Below are 13,987 nucleotides of genomic sequence, written 5' to 3'. Positions count from 1 at the left end.
CACAGCGTCCCGACACCAAGCATCACTGATGTAAACAATCACTCCGCCGCCGCGAGTCTTCCCCCCGCTAACCGTAGCTCTGTCCGATCGGTAGCATGTTAGCCGGTCGAGCTGAACAGCAGAGTCCGGGATGTTGTCATTAAGCCATGTTTCCGTGAAAACGTAAACACAGCATTCCCTCACCTCACGCTGGGTCGACCGGAGAAGTCTTATAGTGTCCATTTTATTGTCCAGTGAGCGTACATTAGCCATTAGCATGCTCGGAATAGCCGGTCTGTGTGGGCTAGCCGCTAGCCTAGCCCGGATGCCTCCGCGCTTACCCCTCTTCTGCTTCCTCTCACACCGCCTGCGACGTCTCCTTTCCAGCCGGGGGGCAGCACTCGAGGCCGAGGTCAGGCAGAGTATTCTGAGGCCGCTAAGTTCCTCTGCAAGCGTAGCGTCCAGTGTTGTTGATGTTGTTGTTTTCTTGTCCAGCAAGAACTCACGACTATACTGTCTACTTAACAAACTTGACGAACTTGAGAAAACATTAAAAACACTCGAAAAATCGGGAGAGTGTGGGGCCGCTGCGTCTGCACGCGCCGCCATAGCCATAACAGTCTGAAGAAGGGCCTCGACCTGAAACGTCTCCCGTTCCTTCTCCCAAACGTCTCCCATTCCGGTCCAACGAGACTGTACCTGGAGTATTGTGTGCAGTTTTGGTCTCCTAATTCGAGGAAGGACATTCTTCCTATTGAGGGAGTGCAGCGTAGGTTCACCAGTTTAATTCCCGGGATGGCGGGACGAACGTATGATGAAAGAAAGGGTCGACTGGGCTTGTATTCACTGGAATTTAGAAGGATGAGAGGGGATCTTATAGAAACATATGAAATTCTTAGAGGATTGGACAGGGTAGATGCAGGAAAAATGTTCCTGATGTTGGGGAAGTCCAGAACAAAGGGTCACAGTTTAAGAATAAATGCTAGGCCATTTAGGACTCAGACGAGGAAAAACATTTTCACCCAGCGAGTTGTGAATCTATGGAATTCTCTGCCACAGAAGGGAATGGAGGACAATTCACTGGATGTTTTCAAGAGAGAGTTAGATTTAACTCTTAGGGCTAAGGAAATCAAGGGAAAAGGCCAGAACGGGGTACTGACTTTAGATAGTCAGCCATGATCATATTGAATGGTGGTGCTGGCTCGAGGGGTTGAATGGCCTACTCCTGCATCTATTTTCTATGCTTCTATGTTTCTCTCCAGAGATGCTGCCTAACCCGCTGAGTTACTCCAGCACTTTGTGACTAGAAAACCAGTATTTTAGTTTGGGGAAAGGCATTGTTTTTGAATGGGGATAGAGTCAATGGAATGGGGAATGTGGAAAGTGAAGCGACATGTATGAGAGAGAGAGGGAGAGAGAAAGGAGAATGGTGGAGGAGAGTGGCTTTCAGTGAGAGGGTCTGCAGGATAGATTACGGAAGCTGAAGAGATAATGTTTAGGAAAAGTTGAGAGGTGGATGGAAGGGGGTAGAGAAAAATAAGATAAAAATGAGAGAATGTAGAGATGGGATGCAATAGGAGGAGAGGGAGGAGAAATATGAGAGTTACAGCTGAGAGAAACATGAGGCGAGAAGAGCTGAGGGAGCAGAGGAGAAGGCAGGGAGAGGATGCAGGACTATAACACCTTTGCTGCATGTGTGTATGTCCACAATTGTGAATGTCATAAATTGTTGGCAGTGGCAGCAATGTGCCACAGGGGCATGTCTGATGCGTGCCCCTGTGGGCCCACATTTCCCCATTCCACACTGGACTCCCCGACTTTGCCAGCTCCTTTCATGGAGCATTTCTACTGGTCCTGTGCTGTGACAGACTTAGGGTTGGTTGCCAACTGTCCCGTATTAGCCGGGACATCTCGTATTTTGGGCTAAATTAGTTTGTCCTGTATGGGATCACCCTTGTCCCGTATTAGTCGGGTTGCCAACTTCCTCATTCCGAAATAAGGGACAAATGGTGACGTCACTGCCCCTTGCCCCACGTGACCTCACCCAGCCAGCGGCCACGTGCTCCTGCTCCACCAATGGCTGCTGCCCGGGCCGGGAGTTGCAGAGGGGGGAGAGGGAGGGAGGCAGGGAGGAAGAGAGATAACTGAGTGAAATCCAGGTTAGTCGGGAAGTGGTGTTAGGTAAATTGAATGGATTAAAGGCCGATAAATCCCCAGGGCCAGATAGGCTGCATCCCAGAGTGCTTAAGGAGGTAGCCCCAGAAATAGTGGATGCATTAGTGATAATTTTTCAAAACTCTTTAGATTCTGGAGTAGTTCCTGAGGATTGGAGGGTAGCTAATGTAACCCCACTTTTCAAAAAGGGAGGGAGAGAGAAAACGGGGAATTATAGACCAGTTAGCCTAACATCGGTAGTGGGGAAAGTGCTAGAGTCAGTTATTAAAGATGGGATAGCAGCACATTTGGAAAGTGGTGAAATCATTGGACAAAGTCAGCATGGATTTATGAAAGGTAAATCATGTCTGACGAATCTTATAGAATTTTTCGAGGATGTAACTAGTAGAGTGGATAAGGGAGAACCAGTGGATGTGTTATATCTGGACTTCCAGAAGGCTTTCGACAAGGTCCCACATAAGAGATTAGTATGCAAACTTAAAGCACACGGTATTGTGGGTTCAGTATTGATGTGGATAGAGAACTGGCTGACAGACAGGAAACAAAGAGTAGGAATAAACGGGTTCTTTTCAGAATGGCAGGCAGTGACTAGTGGGGTACCGCAAGGCTCAGTGCTGGGACCCCAGCTATTTACAATATATATTAATGATTTGGACGAGGGAATTGAATGCAACATCTCCAAGTTTGCGGATGACACGAAGCTGGGGGGCAGTGTTAGCTGTGAGGAGGATGCTAGGAGGCTGCAACGTGACCTGGATAGGTTAGGTGAGTGGGCAAATGCATGGCAGATGCAGTATAATGTGGATAAATGTGAGGTTATCCACTTTGGTGGCAAGAACAGGAAAGCAGACTGTTATCTGAATAGTGGCTGATTAGGAGAAGGGAAGATGCAACGAGACCTGGGTGTTGTGGTACACGAGTCATTGAAAGTAGGCATGCAGGTGCAGCAGGCAGTGAAGAAAGCGAATGGTATGTTGGCATTCATAGCGAGGGGATTTGAGTATAGGAGCAGGGAGATTCTGCTGCAGTTGTACAGGGCATTAGTGAGACCACACCTGGAGTATTGCGTACAGTTTTGGTCTCCTAATCTGAGGAAAGACATTCTTGCCATAGAGGGAGTACAGAGAAGGTTCAGCAGATTGATTCCTGGGATGGCAGGACTTTCATATGAAGAAAGACTGGATAGACTCGGCTTGTACTCGCTGGAATTTAGAAGATTGAGGGGGGATCTTATAGAAACTTACAAAATTCTTAAGGGGTTGGACAGGCTAGATGCAGGAAGATTGTTCCCGATGTTGGGGAAGTCCAGAACAAGGAACTATCCTCACAGTTTAAGGATAAGGGGGAAGTCTTTTAGGACCGAGATGAGAACGTTTTTTTTCACACAGAGTGGTGAATCTGTGGAATTCTCTGCCACAGAACCAGGGGACACAGTCTAAGAATAATGGGGAGGCCATTAGAAACTGAGGTGAGAAGAAACTTTTTCCCCCAAAGAGTTGTAAATTTGTGGAATTCTCTGCCGCAGAAGGCAGTGGAGGCCAAGTCACTGAATGAATTTAAAAGTGTTAGATAGAGCTCTCGGGGCTAGTGGAATCAAGGAATTTGGGGAGAAGGCAGGCAAAGGTTACTGATTGTGGATGATCAGCCATGATCACAATGAATGGTGGTCTGGCTCGAAGGGCCAAATGGCCTCCTCCTGGTTTTCTATGGTTCTATGGTTCTATTGTAGTTGAGGACAGTTCATTGGCTATATTTAAGAGGGAGTTAGATGTGGCCCTTGTGGCTAAAGGGATCAGGGGGTGTGGAGAGAAGGCAGGTATGGGATACTGAGTTGGATGATCAGCCATGATCATATTGAATGGCGGTGTAGGCTTGAAGGGCCGAATGGCCTACTCCTGCACCTATTTTCTATGTTTCTATGTTTCTATTCTGAAAAGTCATCTTCACAGCAGAGGCAAAACTAAAAGCATCTCAGATGCTGAGTCCTGCATATCAAACAGATGTCAGAATTATCAAATGGACCACCACACATACCAATGATGTGTTTCCTGATGCTAGGGGACTTGCTCCATTGTGTCTGGCCCTTTCGCTCTCTTGGCACTTGTGCTTCTTTACTCTTTGCCCTCTGGTTCACTGTCTGTATCATCAGTACTCATTCCACTTCTGGGGCTGGGTCAGTATTTTCTCAAGGTGACTGACTTATCCACATTTCTGTAGCCTGTATCATCCCTGCCTGATCTCGCGATTCCATTACTTTATATGTGATCACTGCCCTGATATCCCCTCAGGCAGCAACACACCAAGCCCACTGCAAATGTCGGGGCTTGTTGTAACAATGATAGATCTCCAATAAACATCTTTGCTGGAGGAAAGCCAACTCAGTTACCAACAATAGCTGGTAAAACAATGTATCACAAGTCCTACCCATGGTCCACACACTTCATAAATTCATAAATTCATATGTGGTAGGAGCAGAATTAGGTCATTCGGCCCATCAAGTCAACTCCACCATTCAATCATGGCTGATCTATCTTTCCCACACAACACCATTCTCCTGCCTTCTCCCCGTAACCCCTGACACCCACCCACACTAATCAACACGTACTAGACAACCCGTACTAATAAAGCTTCCTGTCAGCCTTCATGCACACTTGAAGGTGCTCTGTCATATTAACGAGTCAAAGATCCAGTCCTAATGTGGTGATACTGGAGCACCTCGTGCTTACTTATTACCAAGTAACTACAGACTATCTCAAATTATCAAATTTTATTTTATGTAAGTTTTATTAACATTGAAGTATGCTTGCACTCAGGAAAATGCCAGAATGAAAGTGTGTCACAAAGACAAGATAAATATTTGACAATTGAAACAAACAATGTATTAGACTTTGGAAAGTTGAACCCTTTTACTCCTGAGCCCTATTTATAAGTCAGAGTGCACAATTTATCATGGCAGTTCAAATGCTTTTGAATTATTTACATATTTTTCTTCTTAAACTTTTACAAGGGTGATTTCTTTGGTGAATACATTCCTAGTTTAAGAGTCCAACAAAGCATTTTTTTCTTGGCCGTTATTCACATCAGTCAATTGGGCAACAACTGGTCTCAAAGGTGTGATTAAATTGTGTGAAAATAAATCAATTTTTTATTCAAGGAGAAATTCAATAAGTAACCAGAACACTGAAGCAAAATTACCATTCCTTGATGTATTTCATTCTGAGGCAAAATCATGGGAATTTTATGTAAATCAGAATATGTGAGACAGGTATCACAAAATGCTGGAGTAACTCAGCAGGTCAGGCAGCATCTAGGAGAGAGGGAATGGGTGACATTTTGGGTCGAGACCCTTCTTCAGACTGAAGAAGGGTCTTGACCTGAAATGTCACCCATTCCCTCTCCTAGAAGCTGCCTGACCTGCTGAGTTACTCCAGCATTTTGTGATACCTTCGATTTGTACCAGCATCTGCAGTTATTTTCCTACACAGAATACGTGAGACAAATCAACTAGCAATCCCTGAACATAATGGAAGAAACAAATGTAATGATTTTTTGAGAAATGGTTATTTTTATTAATTTTGGGGATTTGGCACATTACGAAGGCCAGAAGATAGACTAAAAAAGCTTGAGTAACTCAGCGGGTCAGGCAGCATCTTTGGAGAAAAGGAATAGGTGACGTTTCGGGTCAAGACCCTTCTTCAGACCTGCTGAGTTACTCCAGGTCTATCTTCGGTGTAAACCAGCTTCTGCAGTTCCTTAGATAGACACAAAATGCTGGAGTAACTCAGTAGGACAGGCAGCATCTCTGGATAGAAGGAGTGGGTGACTTTCCAGGTCGAGACTAGGGCTGCCAACCGTCCCGTATTAGCTGGGTCATCCCGTATATTGGGCTAAATTGGATTGTCCTGTACGGGACTGCCCTTGTCCTATATTAGGGCGCTGTAGGCCCGGACACCGTAGGCCTGGACACTGTAGGCCTGGACACTAGGCCCGGGGGCCGCTGTAGGCCCGGACAGTGTAGGCCTGGACAGTGTTGGCCCGGACATTGTAGGCCCGGACACTGTAGGCCCGGGGTCACTGTAGGCCTGGACAGTGTAGGCCCGGCTGCTGCCTACTGGAGGTTGCGTAATAATCTGCCTCCCGGCCCGGGCGGCTTCCATTAATGGAGCGGGAGCACGTGGCCGCTTACTGGGTGAAGTCACGTGGGGCGCAGGGTGGTGACATCACCTTTTGTTCCTTATTTGGGAGTGAGAAAGTTGGCAACCCTAGTTGAGACCCTTCTTTCGACTGAGAGTTAGGGGAGAGGGAGTTACAGAAATAAGGAAGTGTAAGAGATCAAAAGAGATGCAGATCAAGGAAAATGTAGAATAGATCATTGTTGGCTAGGGGAAGGTGACAACAAAGCAAACAGAAGATATCACAAAATGCTGGAGTAACTCAGCAGGTCTGGCAGCATCTAGGAGAGGAATGGGTGACGTTTCGGGTCGAGATCCTTCATCAGTCTGAAGAAGGGTCTCGACCCGAAACGTCACCCATTCCTTCTCTCCTAGATGCTGCTGGACTTGCTGAGTTACTCCAGCATTTTGTGATATCTTCGATTTGTACCAGCATCTGCAGTTATTTTCCTACACAAAGCAAACAGAGATACAATGCAATCAGAGGGACAGTCAGACTGGTCAGAAAACTGGGAAGGGGGAGGGATGGAGAGAGAGGAAAAGCAAGGGTTATTTGAAGTTGGAGAAGTCAATATTCATATCGCTGGGGTGTAAGCTGTCCAAAGGAAATAAGAGGTGCTGTTCCTCCAATTTGCACTGGGCCTCACTCTGACAATGGAGGAAGCCCAGGACAGAACGGTCTGTGTGGGAATGGGAGGAGCAGTTAAAGTGTTTTGCAACCGGGAAATCAGGTAGGTTTAGGCAGACTGACCGGAGGCGTTCAGCGAAAGGTTCAGCGAGCCTGTGCTTGGTCTCGCCAATATATAGAAGTCCACACCTGGAACAGCGGATACAGTAGATGAGGTTTTTGTGTCTATCTTCGGTGTAAACCAGCATCTGCAGTTAGCTTCCCACATACTCCAAAGACGTACAGGTATGTAGGTTAATTGACTGGGTAAATGTAAAAATTGTCCCTAGTGGGTGTAGGATAGTGTTAATGTACGGGGATCACTGGGCGGCACGGACTTGGAGGGCTGAAAAGGCCTGTTTCCGGCTGTATATATATGATATGATATATGATATATCTGCAGTTCCTTCCTACGCATTTTGTTCGGAAGGCCAGTGTTTGTTGTATTTCCCTAATTACCCTTGTGAGGGCGATGCTTGAAGCCTGCCGTTCCAAAGGACAGTTGGGTGGACAATACAAACATTTCTCTCACAAGCACTATCCTTGCAACAACCAATAACAAGGACATACAATTCCATAGACAGCAAGCTCACAGATGGAAATGGGATGGAAAGCCAGCATCATTGGATATAAAAAGTTATCTATATCTGTAGTTGGTGGTGTGGGAGGAGTGATCAGTGTTAGCCAAGGTTGTTTACACTGCATATAGTCATTGAGACAGACATCACAGAAACAGGTCCTACGTCTCAATGAGCCTGCATTGATCTACACTAGTCAAACTCTATCCTCTCCACATTTCTTTCAACTTCCCACAGATTCTGCCACTCATTTAAAAATCACGGGCAATTCAGAATGACCAATTAACTTGCCAAACTGCATCTCTTTTGAAAGTGTGAGGAAACCGGAGCAGCCTGGGGAAACTTGCATGTTACGAGAAAACGGGATAATTCCATTGAAGGCGGATTGCTGGAGGTGTCAGGCAGCAGCACTACCAGCCGTGACACCCGACATTTAACTGAATTAAAAGTCTCATCCATACTGTGGCTGCTTCTGATATTTAACTAGCTCACACTTGCAGGTAGTTTGAATTAATCATTTATTGCAGCAAACAGGAGTTGTCAATTCCCTGGACGATATGCCATTTTGATTACTAGCTAAAGGTAATGTTTTAAATGGTGTGTGCCAGAGTTACTGGCACTGATTGTAGGATCTGGCTCTCTGGGTGAGAAATAGATGTGTGCCAAAGTTTACCTCAAAATCCCGAGAAATGGAGTAGAAATATTACATGAGCTACTCAAGAATATTTTCCAAAGATCATTGGATGAAAGCAATATCCGATAGACAGAACAGATATTTCACAATTTGGACAGTTTGGTCCACAATATCTGTATTGAACATGATGCCAAGACTAACTCTCATCTGCCTGTACATAATCCATATATCTAATTTCTCTCCATATCTGCATGCCTACCCAAAAGTCTCTTAAATGCCACTGTTGTATCTGCCTCCACCACAGAAGGCTGTGGAGGCCAGGTCAATGGCTATTTTTAAGGCAGAGATAGATTCTTGATTAGTATGGGTGTCAGAGGTTATGGGGAGAAGGCAGGAAAATGGGGTTAGGAGGGAGCGATAATTGAACCATAATTGAATAAGGGGTAGGCTTGATGGGCCAAATGGCCTAATTCTGCTCCTATTACTTATGACATGACCTCCCCTGGCAGTCTATTCCAGCCACCCATCACCTTCTGTCTTTAAAATAAAAAAGCTAGCCCTGCACATCTCCTTTAAACTTTCTATCTATCTATCTATCTATCTATCTATCTATCTATCTATCTATCTATCTATCTATCTATCTATCTATCTATCTATCTATCTATCTATCTATCTATCTATCTATCTATCTATCTATCTATCTATCTATCTATCTATCTATCTATCTATCTATCTATCTATCTATCTATCTATCTATCTATCTATCTATCTATCTATCTATCTATCTATCTATCTATCTATCTATCTATCTATCTATCTATCTATCTATCTTTCTTTCTTTCTATCTCTAAAACTCTTGGTTTGTTTGTGTGTATATGTTTATGTGTTTATGTGTTTATGTGTTTATGTGTGTACCATGCCCTCTACACAACCAACACGGTACATGACAACGCGACAATTTTAGGCCCATCCTACTCACCATTCCCCCGTGGTCTGAATAAATCCACTTTTGTTACTTTTTAAAAACAATTTACCTAATAAACTTTAATAAATGCTCTCCCCCCCACCGGGAGGACCAGTGGGAGGACCGCCGCCCGTCCCGGCGTGCCCCGTGCCTGACCTTCCTCCCGTGGTGCAGCGTGCCGCAGAGGATCCAAAAGATGGCCGTCCCCGCCGATCGCAGCCGAGCTGTAGGGGAGGCTTTGGCTCCACGCCTGGCCCGCAGGAGAAATGGGGCCGAGGTCAGTGCCTTCTCCCTGTCCACTCTCGCCCATCCACGGCCCAGAGACACACCCCGCCCGGCAACAGGTCCATGCCGTCGCCACCGCTTGCCGCAGATTGCAGCCGAGCTGCAGGAGACACTTCGGCTCCACGCCCGGCCCGCAGGAGAGACCCTCAGGAGAAACGGTGCCGAGTTCAGTGCCTTTTCCCTGTCCCCCCTTGCCCGCAAACGGCCACGGGGGCACTCCCCGCCTGGCAACCGGTCCACGGTTGGCCAAGGGGGGAGAGAGGGGAGGGGTAGAGGGGGGGTGCAGGGGGGGAGGGGAGGGGAGGGAGGGGATGGAGGGAGGGATGGGGGGGATGGGGGGATGGGGGCAGGGGTGAAGCGGATGGGGGGAGGGCATAGGGAGAGGGGAGGGTGGAGGGGAGGGAGAGGGGAGGGGAGAGGGGAGGAGAGGGTGCTACACAGGGTGCTATGCAGGGGAGGAGAGGGTGCATGAGAGGTTTGGACCCAATGGGATACTTGGTCTAGTAGCATTTGATATCTCCATCCTGGGAAAACTCTGACTATTCTATCCATGCCTCTCATAATTTTTTTTTCTATCAGGTCTCCCTTCTACCTCCAGCATAATCCAAGTGTGTCCAAGTCTGGAGCTAACATCCCCACTCCAAGCATTAAACTGGTAAACCTCCTCTGTTCCCTCTCCAAAATCACCACATCCTTCCTGTAATGGGGTGACTAGAACTGCATGCAATACTCCAAGAGCAGTCCTATAAAGCTGCACCATGACTTCTTGACTCTACACTCAATGCATCGACCAATGAAACCAAGCATATGTCTGCTTTCTTTACCACTCTATCTACTCTTGTCACTTTCATGGAGTTATAGACTTGAACATGATCCCTCTGTACATCAATGTTGTTGAGGGTCAGAGAGGTTCAAAGATCAGTCATCCTCCGGGTGAGGACATTCCTCCTCATTGCAAAAGAAGTCATTCTGTAGCTGTATAGGGCCCTGGTGAGACCACATCTGGAGTATTGTGTGCAGTTTTAGTCTCCTAATTTGAGGAAGGACATCCTTGCAATTGAGGCAGTGCAGCGTAGGTTCACAAGGTTAATTGCTGGGATGGAGGGACTGTCATATGAGGAAAGATTGGAAAGACTAGGCTTGTATTCACTGGAGTTTAGAAGGATGAGACGGGTTCTTAGAGATGTATAAAATCATAAAATGACTAGACAAGCTAGATGCAGGAAAAATGTTCCCAATGTTAGGGGAGTCCAGAACCACGGGCCACAGTCTAAGAATAAAGGGGAGGCCATTTAATACTGAGATGAGAAGAAACTTTTTCACCCAGTGAGTTGTGAATTTGTGGAATTCTCTGCCACAGAAGGCAGTGGAGGCCAATTCACTGGATGAATTTAAAAGAGAGTTAGATAGAGCTCTAGGGGCTAGTGGAATCAAGGGATATGGGGAGAAGGCAGGCCCAGGTTACTGATTGTGGATGATCTTTCCAAAATGGCTGTGCCCTTTACTCTACACTTCCCAGCTGGGAGAAATGCCAATGGCAACACCCATCAGCCCTCATTTCTATTGATCTCAGATGCATATAAAAGTCAACTGTCCCACTTAGGCGAATGTTTAGGTGTCTGCCGGCGACTGTCAAAGTTGTAGCAGATCGCCAAAATTTTCTTTTACCCTACGACAATGACCACGACAATGGCGAGTCAGGTCGATACAAGTTACTTTTTTTTGTGAAACCAGCAGCTGGCTAAGATATTACACCGTCTTCGGAAACATCGCGAAATTCCCATGCTTATCAATGCTTCTCCGGCATCCTAATTTTCGCTGAAATCACTGACAAGTCTGTAACTACTTGAGAGTTTTGAAATGTAACATCTTGCCTGGGTTACTTGAAAACCAAGCTTCACGGTAACAAGACATAAACTGGATTGACTTCCAGTTTACTAATAGCAGTATTAAGAAATTTAATTTTAAACGTGGTTAAATGGATTTTTGGGCGGAGTGAGGGCATTCTTTGAAAATGTTATGAAGTTACCAAAACTGGAAGGCCAGTCGGGCAAGCGATAGGTTGATTACAACCCTTTCATGGAGAGAGTGTATGGACATGGGGAGAGGTGAATGGTCAGCAATGTGATTTAAACATTACAACAAACAAAGACACATGGGGATGTACTCACAGCGCTGAATAGTTGGCCATGTAACATTTGGTGAGGAAGGCACTTCATTCCACCAGGCTACCGGGTTGGGAGCCTACTTTAAAAGTAATCGCTGATGGCCATAAACATCGCAAAATTCCCACGCTTACCTGACCGTCAAACTGTCGCCTCCAATCTACCTGCCAAATGTCCTGATGGTAAATAAATTGGTTAAACACAAGTATTTTATGGTATCTTCAATGTGACAGCACCCAAAATAAGCTCCGATACCTGGCGTCAAGCCAGCCGAGAAAATTCTATCTGGAAAATTGTTCAGCGACAAGCCGAGATCCGCTACGATTCTTTGAAGACTCCTCACGATCTTGCCCGCGAACGTTCGGCGACAGCCTAGTCGCCGGCAGTCGCCTTAAAATCGCCTAAGTGGGACATGCACCTTTAGTGAGTCTGGAGAGTCAACTCTAGACCAGCCTGGCGATGTCTATGAAATGACGCAAAAAGTCTCAAAAAGAGGCAAAAAGCTGACAGCAGGTCAGGCAGCATCTCTGGGGAAAAGGAATAGTTGATGTTTCAGGTCGAGACCCTTCTTCAGACCTTCGGAGATAAACTCCCAAATCCTGAAAACATAATGTGGGGTGCTACTCAGGAAAATAGCACTGATGAACCTCACTCAGCCCCGTGCATTAACTTGCGTACCATAGATGTTGACTGTGTGTAAGATCATTTCACAAGGGCAACTGTTCAGCCTCGTTATGTAATAGAACCAATGTGACTTGGGGCTTGAGCTTTTCAGGTGCCAGCCTTGAATCAATGTGTCCATTATGTTCAACTTATGATTAAACAAATGGCATTTTGCTCTCAATCTTTTAATCTTCACAGAGACATAATGAGTATGTGCATAGACATGACATGCACAGCATCCTTCTCAAAGTTTCAAAGAAGTCCCAGAATTATTTTACGGTGGAACTATTGTACATCTGTCATTATTATACCACAGATAGAGGCCCTTCAGCCCACATCAGCTCCCTGGACAGCTATCCCATCGGTTCTCTGTACTCCTGCAGTGTATCACACATGCCCATCAACCCTCCTCTTGCTTATTTTTGTTTTTGACCTCCACCAACAGGCCATTTACAGTTGTCATTTTTACACAACCAACCTTTACATTTTACGATACGATACGATAGAACTTTATTTATCTCAGGAGGGAAATTGACCTGCCAACAGTCACAAAACACAAAATACATGAAACATATAACAGTATAACAGTATAACAGTATATAACAGAGCTTTATTTGTCATTCGGTACCGAGGTACCGAACGAAACTACATAGCAGTCATACAAAAAAAGAACACAAGACACATAACCCCAACACAAACGTCCATCACAGTGACTCCAAACACCCCCTCACTGTGATGGAGGCAACAAAACTTCCACTCTCTTCCCCACGCCCACAGACAGACAGCTCGTCCCCGACCGACCCGCACAGTCCCCGCAAGGGGATGGAAGTCCCCGCGGCCGAGTCGCACCGGGCGCTGAAACGTCTCGCGGCCGAGCCGGGCGATGGAAGGCCCCGCGACCGAGCCTTGCGCAGCTAAGTTCCGTGGCTGAGCCGCACCGGGCGATGTTAAGTCCCGCGGCTGAGCCGCACCAGCGATGAAAAGTCCCGCGGCCGAGCCGCACCAGCGATGAAAAGTCCCGCGGCCGAGCTGCACCGGGCGATGTAAAGTCCCGCGGCCGCGGCGGTGTTAGGCCCCACAGCCGAGCAGCACCGGGCACTGTTAAGTCCAGCGGCCGAGCCGCACCAGCAATGTAAAGTCCCGCGGCCGAGCCGCACCGGGCGATGTTAGGCCCCGCAGCCGAGCTGCACCGGGCACTGTTAAGTCCAGCGGCCGAGCCGCACCGGGCGATGTTAAGCCCCGCGGCCGAGCCGCACCCCGCGCCGTGAGGAAGAGAAAAGTTTCCCCCACCCACACCACCACCCCCCACACCCACACCACCACCCCCCACACATACACAACCAAAAAAAAATACAAAAACCATCCCAACACCGACACACAAAAAAAAAAAAGGAAAAAAGACGAACAGACTGCTAGCGAGCCGCAGCCGTTAGGCGCCGCCACTTCCGCATGAAATTAAAGTGACGATTGGAAAGGATTGGGGATGTGCAAAGATTGGGGAGGGGGGGAGTCAGTCTCGGTCTCAGTCAACCCCACGACAGAAGGGGAGGAGTTGAACAGTTTGATAGCCACAGGGAAGAAGGATCTCCTGTGTCGTTCTGTGCTGCATCTTGGTGGAACCGGTCTGTTGCTGAAGGTGCTCCTCAGGTTGACCAGTGTGTCATGGAGGGGGTGAGCTGTATTGTCCAGGATGCTCCACCATTTG

This window comes from Rhinoraja longicauda, chromosome 29, assembly GCF_053455715.1.
Source record: "Rhinoraja longicauda isolate Sanriku21f chromosome 29, sRhiLon1.1, whole genome shotgun sequence".
In the NCBI taxonomy this organism is placed as follows: domain Eukaryota; kingdom Metazoa; phylum Chordata; class Chondrichthyes; order Rajiformes; family Arhynchobatidae; genus Rhinoraja; species Rhinoraja longicauda.
The sequence above is the reverse complement of the archived record's forward strand: the minus strand, read 5'-3'. Positions refer to the sequence as shown.